Below are 15235 nucleotides of genomic sequence, written 5' to 3'. Positions count from 1 at the left end.
ACCGTGGTTCTGGCTCAGTGCCCCTCCCATACCCTGGATGCATCCGATTGTGTCTGCTGGAGCCCACACATGCCTCTCCACCTTCTATTTCCCGTTGAAATGATAATTTCTGGAGGCATGACTCAGTTAAAGTCAATCATCACAGGCAAGAACTCTTCAGAGGGACACCCAATATAAAAGGGTAACATAACCCTGGTATCCCCGACTCTTGTTGAAAGACTGGCCTCTGGGGACATCTGCCTGGTGACATCCTCTGTAGGCACAATGGTACCCTTTTCTGAAATGCAGTGCTTCTCTTCTCACTGAGCGCTCACTGCCCATTTCCTGTACATTCCAAAATTAAAAAAAAAATTGTACGTATGCAACCTTTTACGAGCAACGAGTGTGTACCATCCATAAGAATAGGTGTTCTATTTTTCCATGACTCTCCGCCAACTATGCCCTGGAATGTCGTTCTGTGCATCCGGTGGGATCATGTGTCTGCGTGCAGTTACCTGGGTGGGTGAATGAAACTCCACAGAATAACACACACAACCTAAGAGCCACCTCAGGACAGGGCACCCGGTACCTGAAAAGGGTGTATTTGTTGGTTTTTCAACTACACACAATTAGCTTCAAATATCATCTCACAGTTTGTGCCAAGGTTTCTCCTTCTGTCCTTTCGAGCCACATAGTCAGAAAACGCAAGAGTCAGAAATGAGTTAGAAGGTGAGAGGTCCACCATCGGGAGTCGGAAATGAGAGGTCATCTCGCCTCGCCAACATCTGACAGTTCTCTGGACGATAGCAGCAGCTCGTGAAGATCTGCACACGGCGTTCCTTTATGCTAAAAAGTTCACCCCTTTCTGTCAAGAGGCTTCTGAGTGCTTCTCTGATCTGGAATAGACATTTTGCCATTAAGAGTCTGACACTCAGCGTTCAGAGTAGCATATTAGCTGGAAGTTCTAAGAATGCTTTCGATGTCGTTATTTGATTTTTTAAAAACCGAAATTTAACATTAAACCCACAAAAATTGTTAAAATGTGACTGATAGGGATCCCTGGGTGGCGCAGCGGTTTGGCGCCTGCCTTTGGCCCAGGGCGCGATCCTGGAGACCCGGGATCGAATCCCACGTCGGGCTCCCAGTGCATGGAGCCTGCTTCTCCCTCTGCCTGTGTCTCTGCCTCTCTCTCTCTCTCTCTCTCTCTCTCTCTCTCCCTCGGACTATCATAAATAAAATAAAAAATAAAAAAAATGTGACTGATATGCATAGCATATTTAGCTTTGAAGTTCAAAGAGTCAATTTCCTAAAATTGTTTAATTTGCTAATAATTAATTTGACAATTTCTGTACTTATTAACCTATGCATTGTCCAAATAGGTATTGCAGGAACATTGCATGTCAGATTTTTTTTTAAATTTTTTATTTATTTATGAGAGTCACACAGAGAGAGAGAGAGAGAGAGGCAGAGACACAGGCAGAGGGAGAAGCAGGCTCCATGCACCGGGAGCCCGACGTGGGATTCGATCCCGGGTCTCCAGGATCGCGCCCTGGGCCAAAGGCAGGAGCCAAACCGCTGCGCCACCCAGGGATCCCACATGTCAGATTTTTTTAATGCACAAAATAACTTGGTTTCTTGGACTTAGCTTGATTTTTTTTTTTTTTCATAGCACTGGCACAGTAAACACAGGGACAAAATAGAAACTGTATTGCCATAAATCAGGGCTAACTATAACATTCTGTCTTAAACAGCATTGCCTCTATATCATAAAATAAGCTTTTAGTTTTTGTCTTGAATATCAGCCATCCTATCAATTCAAAAAAAATGTCAGTTATCAATATAATTTATTTATTCACTTGCTACAAAGTAATGAAAAAAAAAACTTTTAGCCACTTTCAGTATAAACATTGAGGTATCTGAGAATGAATAAATTTGGGTGTCCTTTTTTTTTTTTTTTTAAAGAAAGTACACAGGGGATCCCTGGGTGGCACAGCGGTTTAGCGCCTGCCTTGGCCCAGGGCGCCATCCTAGAGTCCCGGGATCGAATTGGGCTCCCGGTGCATGGAGCCTGCTTTTCCCTCTGCCTGTGTCTCTGCCTCTCTCTCTCTCTCTCTCTCTGTGTGACTATCATAAATAAATAAAAAATAAAAAAAATCAATTTGTTATAAAAAAATAAAGTACAGAGAGTTAAAACACATATAAAACGCAGTAGGACACATCCAAGTCAAGGTTAAGGCGAGAATTAGTCCGAGGAAGCTTTCGTGTGAGAGGAAGCTTTAGTGTGTATCGGTTCTCAATTGCTGCTGTAACAAATTACCACCAAGTTATTGAGTGTCTTTATTTTTTTTAAGATTTTATTTTATTTTTTATTTGAGAGATAGAGAGCATGAGCAGGGGGAGGGGCAGAGACAGAGGAAGAAGCAGACTCCCCGTCAGGCAGGGAGCCTGGCACCAGGCTCCATCCCTCAACTCTGGGATCATGACCTGAGCTGAAGGCAGGTACTTCACCTACTGAGCCACCCAGGTGCCCTTTATCAAATGTCTTTAAAAAACACTAGAATGCAGTTCTCGAGATCAAAATTGGATGCATTTCTTATTGGGCTAAATCAATCCATCCACAAGGCTGTGTTTCTTCTGCACATTTTAGCAGAAAAAAACATGTTTGCCTTTCTAGTATCTAGAGACCTTCACATTCCTTGACACGGAGTCCATTCCTCTATTGCCAGCAGCGGTTACTCATCAACGACTCTCATCCAGATTCTTCATGAAGGCCCTTTATGGTCATCATGGACCAATCCAGATAATCAACAATGCCAAGGCCAGTTGATTAGCAACCTTAATTCCACCTGCGGCCTTAATTCTCCTTTGCTGTGTTAGCCTGGCTGACACATTTCCCATAGGTTCTGGGAAATAGGGCATGGACATTTTGGGACAGTTGACTATTCTACGTACCATGAGTCCTTGAAACACAGATTTGTTCCAGGCACTGATAGCACGTCTCAGGAGTGGAGGCAGAAAAGCAGGGAGGCATCGCGGGATTGTAGAGGTTTAAGATCGACACATTCAGGCTGTGTTAGAGATCACACCAGTGGGTTTTGGGAGAAGAAAAAAAAATGCCTGGAGATATGTGTTGCTTGCATGATCTAGTCAGCACAAAACTGCAAGACTCTAAATATAAAAACGTTTGAACTCCATGCACCATGCAATGGGGAGATGTAGAAGATACTAGAGAAAAACAAAGGATGATAGATATTCTTTCCCACAAACAGAGCCTTATTTTAAAAGGTTTGAGTGAGTTGGTCAATCCAGTGGCATCGAGTCCTTGAGCAACCACAATGGAAGTATCTTGATAGAATGGCCCATTCGAGCCCCATGCACCTTCCCAACCCTAGACAAACTCCTCAGGACAGGTCTTCTAAAAATATGCATATTTACAGTTGGCCATTTTGGCGTCTCTTTTCCACCTGCCATCAGCCGTGTGGCTTGGGAATCTGAAACGGTGGGGGAAGTCTCCATTCTAGATGGTCTTTTAAATACTCTGTTACAGGAATCCTGATAAGTGCTAATTTATTGGTCTAAGTCTTGAGTGACAATCTACTGTTAAAGCTTTGCTACCCCCATGATGACAATCTACAATTAAACCTTTGTTATTCTGTTTGTGGAATTTAGTAGAGCCAAGAGCCCCAAATAAAAAATGACTCATTGAAATGGTTACATCTCCGCATCCCTCTGTGTATCGGATATGTAATTGCTGAAAAACATAATCCACCCACATCCACCACTAAATGAATTGTTGATGCCTCTGTTTAATGTTTTAAGCTATTGATTCTTTTCTTTAAAGATGCACCGTACAGTAGTACATACTCGTCTCTTATCCAGCCTTTAAACAATTACTTGGATCCCGATGCTCTATTTAATGTTCTTCAAAAATATCGCAAATAATCCTATCCTTCAGTATCTGTAATGTAAGTCTAGAAATACACAAATGACAAGGGCTGTTGTTTGAGGATGGAGCCAAAGAGCCTCTGAATTTTATTCTCTATATTGCTCTGCATGTATAAAAAATCGCCACCATGAGCTTGCCTTGAATGTTGAGAAATTATCATTTTAAATAGTTGGCAAACAATATTTCTTCAAATTTATGTGTCACGAGAACACCACCGCTTCACAACATTATCGCTCAGTGAAATGTATGTGTAATCTAGTTGTATTAACACATGACCCACGTTGATTTCCTAAAACTCTTCCTTCCCTCCTTCTTGATTTTTTTTCTGCTCCCCCTGCCCTACAAATCCATTTCTGACCTTGCAAAAATCATAAGATGCTTTAGAACTAGTTTAGTTTTATAACAGTAAACAGAACTAGTTTAGTTTTATAACAGTAAATAAAAACATGGCAAGGATAAGTAAGCATATATTTGCCAGTGGAGGAGACATATTTCTTTTTTCCAATGGTTCTTTTCTGGCAGTATTTTTTTTTTAGGATTTATCTATTTATTTGACAGTGAGCGACTGAGCATGTATTGCAGGAAGAAGGAGATGGAGACAGAGAATCTCCAGCAGACTGCCTGATGAGCACAGAGCCCGATGTGAGGCTCCATCTCCAATCCTGAGATCCCAACTTGAGCCCAAATCACGACTCGGTCACTTACCCGAATGTGCCATGCAAGTGCCCTCTTTTCTGGCATTATTTAAGACAATCCTACTCTTCAATATTTAGTATGAAAAAAAAAAAGCAAACTGTTTCATCAATGATTTTGTATTATTTATGTGATAAAATGGTAACATTTTTAATACAATCTATTACTGTAGTCAGGGTATTTGAAAGTTACTCTGACTTTATCATTTCACGTTATTGCGACGTGGCCAACATAAATGATCTCAGATGCCCCCTGTAGTATTCAGAGTATTCAGGGGCATTGAGCCAGGAGCGTCCTCCTCACGCCATGTGCTGCTTCATCTTCAGGAAGGAGTGATGGGCATCCCCCAGGATGAGAGCTGAGGACCCTGAGCCCCACAACTGACAGAGCTCCATGGAGTCTAAGGTTCCCTTTTGGATACTGCTTCTAAAGAACCCAATACCCTCATTTCAAAATGATTAAAATCTGCTACCTGGAAAGAAGCAGAATGTGGGGCAGTTGAGGGCTTGGATTTGGGTTGTTGGCATGGCCAACCCAAACCCTAGAGTGGGAGGACCTGGAGAAGGAAGACAGGTGCCTTCAGCCAGAGTCGTCCGGTCAGGACCAAGGCAGTGTGTGTCATGGTGACAAAGGCAGTGACATATACTCAGAAGTCCCAACACACACGGGGAAGATGTGAGGTTGGAGAGAGTAGGGCGGGATGTGCATTGTCAGAATCATGGTGTGTTTCCATCACACCGCAATCCTGAAGCTCTACTGAGCACATGCGGACATGCGAGAGACACGCATTAGTGCCAAGGTCGGGGCCAATGGCTCTGTCTGAGACCTGCTATAAATCCAAAGGGGGAGTAGACAGGTGGGGATTGTGGGGGGAGCTGAGCTCCTTGCAATCCATCAAACGGTGGTAGAAGTTTATTGTTTTTTTCCCTCTTTACTGCATGGATTGAACCAGCTAAGCCAAGTCGTTTACAATTCGGTAACTGCTGACAGTCTCTGGTTCCAGTTAACCCGACCCTCAATAAGTCATCCTCAATAAGTCATCCGGCGGAAATGTGTCCTGATGTTTGGCGTTTCTCCTCCAACAGTTAGGATTGAGTTTTTTTTTTTTTTTAAGATTATTTATTTATTTATGAGAGACAGAGAGAGAGGCAGAGACACAGGCAGAGGGAGAAGGTGGCTCCATGCAGGGAGCCCGATGTGGGACTCGATCCCGGGACCCCAGGGTCTTGCCCTGGGCCCAAGGCAGGTGCGCTAAACCGCTGAGCCACCCAGGGATCCCCTAGGATTGAGTTTTTGGAAAAAAAAAAACAAACTCGGTGACGAAGAGGTGGTGAGCAGATAGGGATTTATCGCTCACCGCTCACCGCCCTGTTCGCGAGGAAATTTCTCTGATGAACACTTGGATCCGGGACACAAGCCATCCGATGTTATCAAGTGCTAGAAGTTTAAGGAACTAAGAGAAGCGTGTAGCCCTGAATTGCATTGGCTGCCTTCCCTTCGAAGCTTCTGTTTCCCGAGAAACTGGATTAGTTGCTTTTTCTCTTCATCTGGAAGACTCTTATTTTTCTTGCGAACGTCCCACTCCGTCATTGCGCACGATGAAGGACTTCAGTCCTTTCCAGAGAGAAGTAGATTTTCTTTTTCTTTCATCTTGAAAACGTTCATTCAGCCGCAAATCCCCTAGAGGAAAAGTAGTTCATTATTCCTACGTTTCCAGTAAGACGACCACGTCCATCTTTGAATCTATTTGGCTTCTTCCACGTAGTAGGCCGCTACACCTTGCTTCCAAGTCGTGTTTAAACGAAGCTCTCTGATACAACACCGGGTACCTGCGGGATCATTCTTTAGTAACCTAATTAGGCAGGCAGGGCCCTATATTTGACTGGTCGTCATGAAACCCACCCAGGGATGATTCTTCCCATTCCGTGTACACCTGCCCATCGTTGTCAACAATGAGCCAACATAGAGCCAACAAAGAGCCAACCATAACTCAGATAGTATTTCTGCAGAACAAGGGAAGGCATTCATTAATCAGGACGTCGTCCAATGCATCCAAAAAAATTCTTCCGTGGAGGATTTTTATCTTTGGTTTGGTTATCTTTGACTTGGTTGGCGCTCCCCTGTCATGCCTGGCATATTTCTTACTTTATGAGTCTCCTATAAATCCTCAAATTTCAAGTTTCCAGCTTCCCTTGCAGCTGGGACCTAAACCAGTGATGCAGGGTCTTCCAACCAGAATCATTTTTATGAGTGTGGATGGCACCAGTGGGTGCCAGTGTGCAGATGTTCAAGATGACAGCTACACCAGGAGGCATTCGCAACCTTGACTTAAGGCATGGCATCACAGACCGGGTGGCATGAGAGTTAGGAGCAACCTGCCAAGTCTCTGTGGCAATGTCTCCACCAGACCAATTCATAAGCTTATATTGGACGTCGTCCCTGGAAGATTTTCCTGTAATCTGGTCCTTGGCTCTTCCCCAAATCTTGGAGATCTGTGCAACCTCTTTCAATAAACATCTCTCTGCTTCGTCGGCCAGAATGAGCTCCTGACGGCAGCCGTTCAGAGTCCTGGCTAACTCACACATCCACGCTGGTGGCCAGAGGTTTTCTCCACGTCCTGAAGTCACAGGCAGCATCGCCCCCCAAAACCAGATGGGTTGGTTGATGAAAATGCCTTTCCTCTTCAGGTTTCTTCAGTGGTGATGAAAAAAACAAGCAGAAGCACAGAAGAGATTATTTTTGGCGTCAGCAGCCCCAGCATATGCACACGTTACCCGCCTCTGACCTCATAATCCACAAGCATAAATGAATATTATTCTGGGTCACCTCACCATCACTTAGCCTTCTGACAGGTGTGGAGACAAATCATGCCTGTGTCCTGCCTTAGATGGTAGCTGATTTCAAGGCAGGGTGCTTTCCATTCCTCTATTTTCAGTTTATCATTGAAGTGACCGTATCGCTTCTGCTTAGACAAACGTTCAGTGAATTTTTTTTGCAGCATGAGTCAACGTATTGGACTTCCAAGTCCAGAAGAGACAAAAAGAGGTGGTAAAAAAACACACAGCAATAAGAACAAAACGAGCATTTTGCTTTAGTCCACTGGTCCAGCCTTAGTTTGTGCACATTTACGGAAAAGCCATCGGACAGGGATTGTAACTCTGCAGCTGCACTGCTTCAGCTGTGCTATCGCCAGAGCCGGGTAGGGTGGAAGCTGGGCCAGCAACCCGCACACAAATGGTGGAAGTTCTCCTATGCCTTTCTCCCCAGAAAGCATGTAATGCTTTTTCCTGTAAGGTACAAAGGGAACTGGTCTCTATGCCTCCATACACATGTGCGCAAACAAGCATGCACAGATATGCCCCACACATGCACATACACGGCCCACATGTACATGGACCTGTGTACACAAACATGCACACACACCTGTACCACACACATGCAACAGAGGCCACACAAGTACACATGCACACGTATGCCATGCACATGCAAAATCATGCACACACACATGCACACATAGGCCATAGGCACGCACACTCCACACATACATGCACTTGTATACCACACTCAAGCACACACAAACTCCACACGTGCATGTACACACACAAACATGCATGCATATACCATGCACATGCAAACTCTACAAGTACATGCACACACAAACACACATGCACATGCATACCACAGACATGCACACCCACACATGCATGCACAAAGAAACGCATACACACATGTACTACACAATGCACATACATGTTCCACATGTGAGCACATGCACACACAAACATGCATGCTCACATATACCACAGAATTGCACATACACACTCCACATGCACAAACATGCATACGTACATATATCACACACATTCACATCACACACTCCACAGGTGGATGCACATGTACACACACAGATACATGCACACATATACCGCACACACACGCACATCCCACTTAATGCCTGCATGCAGATACAGGGACCCAATTATACAATAGCCAAATGGAAAGCAGCCCATCCTGTTTTAGAGGCCGTATATGGGTTCCTACATAGAAGTCTACCCTAGAACCTCTGTGGGCAAATACTAAGGATTCCTTCCTGATTCTGTCCCAGCATGAGTGCCTACAAATGCTACTTATGTTTTCAAATATGGTACTTCCCCTTGCATTTTTATAAGTCTGTTCAGGACGTCAACAATCTTGCATGCGTCAGTGACATCCATGTACCTAACACTGCAATTTGCACACCCTGGAACACACCCAGGAATTATTTACAGATCTGTTAATGATGAAGATATGAACCCCTGGAACCATTTTTTTTTTAAAAGATTTTATTTATTTATTCATGAGAGACACAGAGAGAGAGAGAGAGAGAGGCAGAGACACAGGCAGAGGGAGAAGCAGGCTCCATGCAGGAAGCCTGACTAGAGACTCAATCCCCGGTCCCTGGAGCCATTATTATAGTTTATTTTTCCATTATTATAGTTTAATTTGAAAGACGAAGCTCCTGATTCAGAACAAATCCAAGGAAGCTGATTTTTCTCTGATTACGTTTTTTATCTAATTGCAAGTGGTGATTCAAGTCTTTGAAACTTCCTATAAAGGATAGTGTTACTTGAACTCTGCTGTGGGGCTGTTTCCTGTTCAAAGGCCTCATTGGAAAGAAAAGTAAAGAGCAGTGTTGGTAAAATATAAAAGGGTGATCTTCAAAAGGAAGATCAAAATGAAATGAATGAAAAATGAAAGGGCGTGCAAAAGGAAGATGCTTGATGGTGAATCTAACTACTCCACACAATTTGGAATCAGATGCAAATGACATTTGTGTCCACTAACGTAGGTTCCATCTCGGAGCACTGATTTGGTAATGAGGGGATGGGCAGGTTGTAGCGTACCACTCGAGAAGCCTATTGTCTTAAGTGGTCAATAGAGATGTCCAGGGCAGCCCGGGTGGCGCAGCGGTTTAGCACCGCCTGCAGCCCAGGGCATGATCTGGAGACCCTGGATCGAGTCCCAGGTCAGGCTCCCTGCATGGAGCCTGCCTCTCCCTCTGCCTGTGTCTCTGCCCCCGCCCTCTGCATCTCTATGAATAAATAAATAAAGTCTTAAAAAAAAATAGAGATGTCCATAAAATGCATGAAGAGTATGGGGCCGTGTTGACTTCTAAAAGAGATGTGGATATCCCTGGAACCTACAGACTTGCTCAGGAGCCTTTCTGTGGAGCGTTTGTCCTCACTCACACATTCATGGCGCCAGACGCATTTCATCGGGACACTTGGCAGTGCTAGTGCAGAGAATGTGCTTCCCATTCACCCAGCTGTCCTATTCCAAGACTTCTGTTCATCTGTGTAGCGTGTCTTTATTGAATCAATCCTATGACAACTCTGCGAGTACCTCCTGCCATGCTCGCCGACCACCTTGATCTCTTTGGAGGGGACCAAAGGTCCCTCCTCTTCCAAAGTGTTTGGAATATTTAGAGTTCTTTCTACACCTTGGCTGTTCCTTGGGCATCCTTTATGTCTGTGCCTATGTTGATGGGTACTCGCTGTGTGCACAGCAAAGGGTAGAAAAGCTACATTATGTTTCTACCTGTGGAAAATCCGCCGTCGGTGGTGAGAACGCCCTGTGTTACGGACAGAGTATGTGTGCTCCCACCCAGATTCGTATGTTAAACCCTAACTCCCGGTATGGCTCCTTTGGAGATGAGGCCATCTTACTTAGGAGAAATGAGATCAGAGTGGGGCAGCCCCAATCCTATAGGATTAATGTCTTTTTTTTTTTTTTTAAGATTTTATTTATTCATGAGAGACATAGACAGATAGAGAGAGAGGTAGAGAGAGACACAGGCAGAGGGAGAAGCAGGCTCCATGCAGGGAGCCCGACGTGGGACTTGATCCTCGGTCTCCAGGATCAGGCCTTGGGCTGAAGGCGGTGCTAAACCGTGGAGCCACCCAGGCTGCCCGATTAATGTCCTTATAAAAAGAGACACCTGTCTCTACCGCATGAGGACAGTGCTAGACGCCTTCATATATACAGCAGGAGGAGGGACTTCCCTGGACACCAACTACATGAAGACCAGTGCTTTCCAGAATGGTGATAAAACACGTGCTGTGTAAACCAGCCCGTCTGTGGTGTTTCTTAGGGCAGCTTAAGCCGAGTGAGCTCTCATGAAGACAGTTCTCAAAGGAGCTGAGCAACGTCTCTCAAAGGCTTTGAGGGTCCTTGGGATTTCTTTGAGTTCCTTATTCGAAGTCATTTCCAGCTGCTGTGTTCACTCAAGTCCAGAGTGTGGCCATAAACGGGCAGGTGGGCAACTACCCGGCTATTCTCAGCAGGAGCATCTCCTTCGTTGTGTCTTGCCTCGTGGCCTTGGAATTTCCTGCAATATGCCTTCTGGTCCTCCTGTCTGTCTAGTTCTAGTTCTCTGGATTTAGCGGCGAGGTTGGCTAGTTAGCTAGTTAGGAGATGGATGGTGCTGGGACCCTGTATAAAGCTCCACAGAGCGTCCCCGAGCCAGAAAAGGTGATCGATCAGTGAACTACTGGTCGTATTACTTGGGATAGAATAATGAGCATGGCAAATGCTTTTGAAACAAGTGGTTCGTGTTTCCGTAGTTCAGTGGAACTTCTACTCAACGAAAACGACGATATAAAATCAACATTGCAGGTCTTTCATGAGACAGCACCTGAGCCTTTAAGATGGACAACTCCCGCTCTGCATCCTGGTCTCCTGTGTGTACCCTGAAAGGTGTAGAGGATTATTTTCTTTCTTTTTGCTGCTTTTGTTCAGTGACTTACGGGTCTCTTTCCATAATAGCTTGTTCTTACTCTTTCTACTCTCATCTCAATGTCTCTTGATGATCTTTCTTTCTGTCTTGGTCTCTCTTTCCCTCTCTCTCTCTGTGCTGTACACCTCAAACTAATACCACATCATACAGCAACTATATTTCAATGTTGACAAAATAAAGAAGGCTAAAAACAGAGTAAGAAGACAAGAACAAAAACGCACCAGTTATCCTAAAATATATTTTTTTTCCAGTATTCTGATTTCAACCTGTTTCATTTTATGCTTTCCGTTGCGTAAATTGTTTAATTAGCAAACTTAGTTATTGAGGTTTTGCGTATTCTCTCTTTTGGTTTTGTTAATGTTGAGAAGGAAAGAAGAAAGGTGAGAAGACAAGAGGGAGGGACATATGGCAGAAAGGAAGAAAGAAGGCTTGTCCTGGTTCTGTACTGCGTTTTTGGGTGTTTTTTTTTTTTTTTAAAGATTTTATTTATTTATTTGACAGAGAGAGTACAAGAAGGGGAATGGCAGGCAGAGGGAGAGGGAGAAGCGGGCTCCCCATGAGCAGGGAGCCTGACGTAGGACTGGATTCCAGGACCGTGAGATCATGACCTGAGCCGAAGGCAGACCCAACCCACTGAGCCATCCAGGGGCCCCTGTACTGATTTTCTGTTACCACCATGCCCTCCCCTGTCAGAGCTAACCTCTATAGCTCACCCCACAATGAACAAGAGAGGTAAGCTTAAATTGCAGTTTTGCTCATACAGCTTTTTAAAGATTGCAAAAAATATTATGAGCAGCCATACATTTCTAGTTGAGTGATGCATGCAATGCAGAGCTAGGTCATACCAGCTAGCATGTACCGACATTGGATAAGGAGATTACATTAAAAAAGTATAGCAGGTACTTCCATTTGCTCGGATCTTGTAAGATGTGATAGGCTTCTTTTGGAATTTTCAGCCTCATTCTTGACCTCCTGGGACGGTAGATGGGCTGGGCTGGAGGTTGAATTACCAATGATTTAATTACTCATGTCTATATTATGTAACATCCATAAAAAGCCCTAAATGGGGCAGCCCCCGTGGCCCAGTGGTTTAGCTGCCTTCAGCCCAGGGTGGGATCCTGGAGACTTCGGATCAAGTCCCATGTCACGCTCCCTGCATGGAGCCTGCTTCTCCCTCTGCCTGTGTCTCTGCCTCTCTCTCTCTCTCTCTGTATGTCTTTCATTAATAAATAAATAAAATCTTTAAAAAAAAAAAAGCCCTAAATGGTGGAGTTCGGAGAGCTCCTGAGTTGGTGAACCCAGGCATGTGCCAAGAGGATGGTGTACCCCAATTCCACAAATAAGATGAGGTGCTATTTGAAGGACCCTTGGAGATCTTTTCCTATGAACCTCCTCATCTGGCTGTTCATTTATATTTCTTTTTTTTTTTATAAATTAATTTTATTGGTGTTCAATTTACCAACATACAGAATAACACCCAGTGCTCATCCCGTCAAGTGTCCCCCTCAGTGCCCGTCACCCATTCACCCCCACCCCCCGCCCTCCTCCCCCTCCACCACCCCTAGTTCATTTCCCAGAGTTAGAAGTCTTTATGTTCTGTCTCCCTTTCTGATATTTCTCACACATTTCTTCTCCCTTCCCTTATATTCCCTTTCACTATTATTCATATTCCCCAAATGAATGAGAACATACACTGTTCGTCCTTCTCCGGTTACTGTGGCCAAGTTCAAAAAGGGTGTTGCCTGAGTTCTCCTCTGGGATTTTGATGGAATCTTGTCTCACATTTAGATCTTTCATCCATTTTGAGTTTATCTTTGTGTATGGTGCAAGAGAGTGGTCCAGTTTCATTCTTCTGCATGTGGATGTCCAATTTTCCCAGCACCATTTATTGAAGAGACTGTCTTTCTTCCAGTGGATCGTTCATTTATATTTCATAATAAACCAGTAATTGTAAAAAAAATGTGATATGCTTCCTCCTAATGTCATTTTTTTAATTAAATGCACTTCCAAATTTTTTTTTGACAATTAGTGGATTTAGAATGGAGGATGTCTACATTGCTTTCTAGGTACTTACTGGCAGTAGAGGTGAAAACTAAGAATTTTTGTTTATTTACTTTGTATTCAGCAACTTTACTAAATCACTTTATACCATCTCATAGTTTTGTGTTTTTTTTTTTTTTGAGATTTTATTTATTTATTCATGAGAGACACAGAGAGAGAGGCAGAGACATAGGCAGAAGGAGAAGCAGGCTCCTTGTGGGGAGCCCGATGTAGGACTCCATCCCAGGATCACGAGCTGAGTCAAAGGCAGATGCTCAACCGCTGAGCCACCCAGGAGTCCCCTTCTCATAGGTTTTTAATTGATTTTCTCAGGTACGCAGTCATACTATCAACTAAAGAGCTCCCATTTCATCTTTCCTTGTCCAGTCATTGTAATGCATTTATATTTACTCCTCTCGCTGCATTTTCAAGAATCTTCAAAAAATTATTGCATAATAATGCCAATGGAAGGCACTCTCCTACCTGCTTTTTTACTCTCATATTGGTTTTGGTTTTAGAAGTGTGCTTCTGTTATTTGAGTTTTGTTTGTTTTTGCTTATTTTATGCATTGTTTTATTATTTCCTTCTTGTATTGGCTGCACAATTATTTTCAAATACATTTTCCATGTCTTTTGGTAGAATTGTTTGGCTTTCTCTCTCCACTGGATTAATGGATTGTATTACCAGGTTTGCAAAAGTAGACCCTTATATTCTTCATAGTAACCCCATTTAGGAAACATCATGTTTTTATGTAGTAATTGAGTTGAGTGACATCTCTAGTCTCTAGGTGCACCTGGGCAACATCTCTGTGTTCCCAGGTGTCATCACACTTTTCCAGGCTTAGCCTGGGATGGGGTGGGGTGGGGGAATCAACCTCTGTCCATTTCCCTCTTGGCTTCTCAGCTATGAGGGAGGTCTAGCATACTAATTCAGAGCTGAGGAGAAACTGTCTCTGAGGGTCCCCCTGTTGCCTGAATGTGCTGGATGCCAGACATGTCGGATGCCCAAACTTTGCCTAGGACACACAAGGGAAGTGAGACTAAAGATCCATCCAAGTCCTCAATGCCCCAGCTACTCCACATTTTGTAGGCCCCAACAATTATTTGGAAAGGTCTCTTTGACAGCCATGTTGTTTAGGGAATTCCCCCACTTTGAGAGTTTTAATAGTGCCTGATGTCCTGGCATCCACAGCCCATTGAGTCCAGGTTTAAGCAGAGACCAAATTGTGACAATGCGGTGTTACAGATGCAAGGCTACTACTAACAGATGAATGCAACAAGTATATTGTTATCTCGTGGTTCTACAAAAGTATCCTGAAAACCTTGACTAATTTGATGTAGAAACCGTGCAAAAATGCACTTACCTATAATGCCACATGATCGTTTGAAAAATGTACTTTTAAAATAAATGCTAGAAAAAAAATAAATAAATGCTAGAAAACTACAAATTTACTCTAGCAATGTAAGTTATTTTTATTATACCTGCTTCATAAAGAATTGCTTATCATAATGTATTTATTAAATACGCATTAGAATAACTTTGCTTTCGAGACGCCTGGGTGGCTCAGTAGGTCAAGGGTCTGCTCTCACCTCAGGTCATGATCCCAGGGTTCTGAAATCGAATCCATGTTCAGCAGAGAGCCTACTTCTCCTTCTCCCTCTTCTGCACCTCCTGGTTGTACTCTGTCTCTCCCTGTCAAATGAATGCATGAAAAAAATCTTAAAAAAAAAGAATTACTTTCTAGGAATATATTTTAATTTGGAGGAGAAAAATGTGCCTACTTGTGATTAACTTTTATTCTG

Source organism: Nyctereutes procyonoides, unplaced genomic scaffold (assembly GCF_905146905.1).
Source record: "Nyctereutes procyonoides isolate TBG_1078 unplaced genomic scaffold, NYPRO_anot_genome, whole genome shotgun sequence".
In the NCBI taxonomy this organism is placed as follows: Eukaryota; Metazoa; Chordata; class Mammalia; order Carnivora; family Canidae; genus Nyctereutes; species Nyctereutes procyonoides.
The sequence above is the reverse complement of the archived record's forward strand: the minus strand, read 5'-3'. Positions refer to the sequence as shown.